A 6,254-nucleotide genomic window follows, 5' to 3' on the forward strand; every position below is an offset into this window, starting at 1 on the left:
ACAAAATCCTAGGTCTCTGCTTTTGACAATGTGCTACAGTAGACATTAGTGTTTTCTGGAGCCTCTTTAGGTTTGCAAGGAAAAATGGTGTAGGCGCCAGGGCTTGAAAACCTTGCCTCCCACTTCAAATATTTAAGAATTCATTTGAACAAAGGCCCATTTCGATTTAAAAAAATTACATCCAATAATATAGGAAATAATATAGGAAAATGCTTTTTTTCACCTTTTTTCACATTTTTGTCACTCTAAGAATTTCACTTAGTTAACGGCTAATTAGTTAGCTAATTTACAGACCTAATAAGACTGAAGTCTCTCAGAATTGGCTAACTTTACTAGATAAATGAAGGGCACAACTCTAATTATAGCTTAGCACCTTTCACTATGCACCATTGATTATAACAATCAGATAGGAGAATAAAATTTGGGAGCTAGATTACATAATTTATTACATCCATTAATCATGGATTTGAGGAATCTCATAGACACCATTAAAAGGCAAATACCATACAATTTAACTCATATGTGGAACCTAGAAAAACAAAGTAAATGAACAAACAAGATAGAAGCGAACTCATAGATACAGAGAACATTTTGATGACTGCCAGATGGGAGGGAGTTTGTGGTAGGGGAGAAGAAGGGAGGGAAAAAGATAAAGAAGTACAGATTGGTAGTTACAAGGTAGTTGTGGGGATGTAAAGTATAGCATAAGAGCTATAGATAATAATGTAATAACTGTGTATGGTGTCAATTGGGTATTAGATTATCTGGGTGATCACTTCAAGTTATATAAATGTGTAATCACTAGGCTGTACACCTGAAACTAATATAATACTGTATGTCATCTGTAATTAGAAAATTTTAAAAGATACATATTTTCTCTCCTTGAAACATTTAGCAAGGTAAATAGTCAATAAATACATACATATGTATATATGTATGTAGACAGATATGAATTCAGGTAGAGTTTATAACAGATAGCAATTTTTGTGGAAATAGTGAACACTGAAGCATATTACAGGTTGAAAAAATGTATGTGAAAAACAAAATCTTATATTTTATATATATATGTGCACAGTTACATTATTGAGAACTAAAGTGACAAAAGTCAATGCAGACAATCTCACACAGAATTACTATCTCCAGCTTTCCCACTTTTTAAAATGAAAAGAATTTAGAGTAGTCAGAAACATCTACATGTGGACCCACAGCCCATCTTCGGTGGGTTCTTGAAGCTTTATGGTGGTTGGCATTAATCACATCATTGGTCAGGGAAAAACTTAAAACACATAGATTTAGAATACTGACTTTTTTCCCCTTTGTACTAGCCAGGAGTTCTACAACATAAAACATAAAATAACACCACATACCATTCAACAGAAAAGGAGTTTAAGACTCCCCTACTGCCAATACAAATTTAACATGTGCAATATGACTTACTCTTTTACTTTTACTTTCCTATATAAAGTACAGGTAAAAAGCATTATGAAAAAACATAGTTTAAAAGAAAAAAATATATTTTATGACCTGTAACATAGAACATTTTCTCTGCTCCTTGACCACATTATGGTTTAAAAGATTTCTTATCAAACTCTCCTCATAGCAAAGAAAAAGAAAGCTTCTCTTACCAGAGAGGAATAAAGCTTCAATCTTGCTTTACCGTTTTCTGCAGCTCTTGTTTGAAAAGACAGATCCAAAGCAGCTTTGTGCATACAACTGATCTGGCTGATCTCCAGTCCCTGCACAAAAAAAACAGTATAATTGGCTCTCAAAAAAGTGTTGTAAACATTCATCATGATGGCACTTGCATGTTGAATCTAGCCACTGTTACTCTAGTAGACTATTTCCAAACAGGCCAGTTTTACATTTCTACTTTCAATACTTGCTGTTTGGTTTACTCTATTCAATGCTGAGATTAATATCTTGAAAAAAAAATGATATTGTGAATGTCATCTCTACTATGTCAAGATCTTTGAGTTCTGTAAGTGTGGTTTGAGACTAATTTTTTTAAATCAAGATATTGATAAATAAATTTACTTGGCATCTGTAGGTCTTTATTTTTAATTTGACAATATTCAGTCCATTACTTATGTGTTAATATTAGTATTAAGTCTCTTTTATTCATTATTTGATAAAAGACAAGTGAACATTCCACATCTCTGTTTTGTAAGAAGCCACATCAATAATGCTTACAACATACCCTAGAGTCTGAGACCAACTGTGCTAGATATCTAAGGCTGGTAAATATTCCACTGTTCTTTTGCTCAAACCTTCAAAAGGGTTCAGACACAATCATGTCCTTTAATTTTTATGGGAGCAATGAAGGGGTCACATAGCCTGGGCTTTTTTCTTATTTTTAAACATTCAATTTTTATGGGAGAATTAACTGATTATAACTATGAGTGGCATATTCCTATTACCAAGAAAATGTGAACACTAGATCAAAAAATAAACCTCAGTGGAAAAGAGTCTCATATTGTATCACTTCTTATAATGATCTAAGCACTACATTGATCTTAGAACTATATGTAATCTTTGCTTTGCTTCCTATGTGTATAAAGCCTGGTTAACAGCTAGCAGTGTTACTGATTGAAAAATATGAAATAAATGCATGAAAGTTCTTTTTTTTTTCATTTTTATATGTGGTAGTTTATTTTTTCATTATACAAATTAAGTATAACACATAATTTATAACTATACAACTTATAATTGTATATCTCTAAAAAGTACATATTATGACAATTTGTAAGGTATGTCTCAGAAGCAAGTAACAATTTAGATACTCAAGTGTAAAAATTCTATGTATTGCTGAGGCTTTTTAAATAACATCTTTAACAAATTAACCTAAAACCTTGAAAGCTGAACACTACTTATTTATATCATTTATATCATTGCCATTTAAAGATTTTGATTACAATTCATAATACTAAAGATAGATGTATACGATTCCCCTAAGGACACAGATGACTAATCTCATTATGTAGAGAGACAGGGTGTAGAGGAAGAAACCCTACATACTGTTTTTTCAAGATTGGTATTAGTGAATTGTCATCTCCTTAATTATATAAAATTTGGCTTTATGAAACTTTTTTTTTCAAATAATTCTTTCACCAAAATAGTGAAGAGAGCATTATTGTACTCCATTTTACACATGAGAAAACCAAGACTCAGGAAAGCGATTTGACAAATTACAGCAGCAAATTCTTAACTGTAGAGTCTTCTGATGTTGTTCGACTATGGCTTAAAAAATATAGCTAATACCTTTTTTTCAAAGAACTTGTTGATTTAGCTTACCGATTTTAAGTTGATATAAACATTTAAACATAATTATATGTATTTGCAGCTGCAAAAGATTGAGGAACCCAAAGATCTGTTTCTAGGCCTAATGATTTGGGAAATAATTTGAAAATGAACTTCAAGAAGATCATTCTTTATGATTTTATTTTGAACATTTTTTTTTTTAATTTAAGAATTACCTATTAAGTATCTACTACATGATAGACCTTCTCTCCGCCCCCCCGCCCCCACCTTTAAGTTCTTAGGATATGTTAGTAAACAATATAAATATCTTGTTTTTATGTTATTTTCAGTCTATTACAATAGATAGGGTTATCTAAAGTTGTTTTTTATTTTAATTGAGAAAATAGTAGCCACTGACTGTATAGAGGCTTCCAACTCTCCCAACCACACCTACTATCTACCAAACTCCTTTGAACTAAGTGCCTGCACCCTTTGAGATGTTCAAGGAACTTTCTCATGCTAATTTCCTTCATTCACATCAGTTACTCCCTCTACACTGCATTCTTCTCATCATTTTAAAACCCTGCTTTAATATTTCCTATATGTAAAGATAAAACTCTCCCACCACCCCACTTCTTCTTGTCGCCATATTTCTTCATTAGAAAATATCTCAAAAGACTTGCCTTCTCACTTCCCAATTCTTTCTCCACTCTTGCAGAGCATCCAAACCCATTAAGCAATTAAAATAGATCTCATCTTCCCTGATCTTCCAATAGCGTCTGAACTCAATTGACTAATTCTTTCTTAAAACATCATTTTTACTTAGTTTAGTGTTGCCACATTCTTATGTTTCTCATAAACTGCAAGCCTTTCAATCCCAGGTTCATTTGCTAGCTTTTCCTCCTCCGCTTGGAAAATATGTTTGGAATACTCCTTGACTATTCCAGGACTCCTCTCTCTTCTCATTCTACATTTTCCCTGTAGGTGTTCTCATCTTTGTCCATGGTTTTAAATATCGTCTATATATTTTGACTACCAAATTTATATCTGCAGCCTGACCCCTCTACTGTACTCCAAATGTGATTCTCCATCTGTTTACTGATCTCAGTTCTTGATTCTAACAGACATCTTAAAATTTAAACATGGCCAAAACAGAATAATTGATTCTACTAGGCCCTTGCATATTTCACCTTTCTCCAATCTTTCTTATTTCAGTAAAATTTACCAATTATTTAAGCTAAAAACCAAAGGATTTTATTGTGTTAAAATTGCGAAACAAAATTTACCATCTTAACCATTTCTAAGTGCACAGTTCCATAGTGTTAATATGGTCATATTATAGTGCAATCATCTCCAGAACTTTTTCATCTTGCAAAACTGAAACTCTATACCCATTAAACAACTCCCTAATAGCAACGATCTATTGTTGTAGACAAATCTCTAAGTAATCATGCCGAGTTAAAGAAGCTAAACAACATGAGTACATACTGTATGATTCCATTTATATAAAATTTTAAAAGTGCAAACTAATTTATAATGACAGAAAACAGATCAATTGTCACTGGAGACTAGAAAAGAGGGGTAGTAAAGCTGGTGCGAAGGATGGATACCCAAGGGACATAAAAAAACTTTTGTGGGTAACAGATAAGTTCATTATTTTGATTGTCTTGATGGTTTCATGAGTGAATACATATGTCAAAACTAATCAAATTGCATACTTTAAATATGCATAATTTGTCAATTATTTTTTTAACATTTACAATAAATTTGTAAATAAATTTTTGGAATTAATTTAAACATTATAGTCAATCTAATTTTTAACAGTAAAAAATACTTGTACAGGGACTTCAGAAAAGAGGATTTCCAAATAGACAATACCATATGAGAGAGTGTTCAACATTATTTCTCATCAGGAAAATCCATGCTCACTATATTGAGTAAAATGTCTAAAACACTATTTAAAGATTTGGGCAGAATGTAAAACAAGTAGAATTTGTATACTGCTTAATGGTCAGTAATTGGCACATGCACTTTGAAAAAATGGTAGTATATACTGAAGCTAAAAATGTACTTACCCTATAATCCAACAATGACCTCTGGTTTCATACTCAAAAAGTACATACACATGACATCAAAAAGTGTACATTAGATTGTTTATAGGAGTTTTCTTTGCAATAGCCAGAGATAAAAACTATCCAAATGTCCATCAGCAGTAAAATGAATAAATATTTTGGAATATTCCATAATATAATAAAATACATCAACAAGAATTGAACTATTGCCTTACATGACAAGATGGGTGAACCTCTTAAGCATAATGTTGTGAAAGATATCACATATAAAGAGTATATCTAATATGATTCCATTTGCGTTGGATTCAAAAATGGTCAAAATTAATCTACAAATAGATGTCAGTCTACTGATTAGTTTCGAAGGTAGACTGAGGATATAATTAGGAAAAGGCATAAAATGGTTTCTGAGAAATTGATAATATGGTCTGTTCTGTTAGAGGTATACTTAATTAGATATGTTGACCATGGAAATTCGCTGAGTTATTCACTTAAGAGTTTGTACTTTTCTGAATATGTCTGTTTCAATTAAACTTTTTACATACATATACAAAAATATAATAAAATCATATATGTTCTTTTGAACAGAATTGGAGATGTTTGTGAAAACATATGGCTAAGTCAATCTGTCTTTATAATGAAAACAAATCACACAGATGAGGTTAAAATGTTCCAGTAGCAAAATAGCTATTTGGATAATTATTCATCCCAGGAAAGTTGCTCCAGATGACATTGTCAAGGTAGATAAGGTATTTATTTTCTCAAAATAATATGCCATTATAACCAGATATTATTCTGTATTTATTTTACATTATTCTGTATTTATCTGTTTGTGAAAATTATTGAGGTTTGAACTTAGAGTAAACAATTTGCCTTTTATTGTGCAGATTTACAAAGTCAGTGTCTTAAAAGAAAAATATATATAAGGTTGTATCTTATTATTTATAT

At 31.3% G+C, this 6,254-nt stretch overlaps 1 protein-coding gene across 1 annotated transcript in view; it reads right to left on the minus strand.

Moving 5' to 3' along the window:
• Window positions 1–6,254, minus strand: part of MGAT4C (MGAT4 family member C) — a 660,237-nt gene that overhangs the window by 343,340 nt on the left and 310,643 nt on the right. The window contains exon 2 of the mRNA XM_011361737.2: window positions 1,626–1,736. The gene's annotated coding sequence lies outside the window, so the exon portion shown is untranslated. The remainder of the gene's footprint in view (window positions 1–1,625; window positions 1,737–6,254) is intronic.

This window comes from Pteropus vampyrus, unplaced genomic scaffold (genome assembly GCF_000151845.1).
Source record: "Pteropus vampyrus isolate Shadow unplaced genomic scaffold, Pvam_2.0 Scaffold70, whole genome shotgun sequence".
Taxonomy (NCBI): Eukaryota; Metazoa; Chordata; class Mammalia; order Chiroptera; family Pteropodidae; genus Pteropus; species Pteropus vampyrus.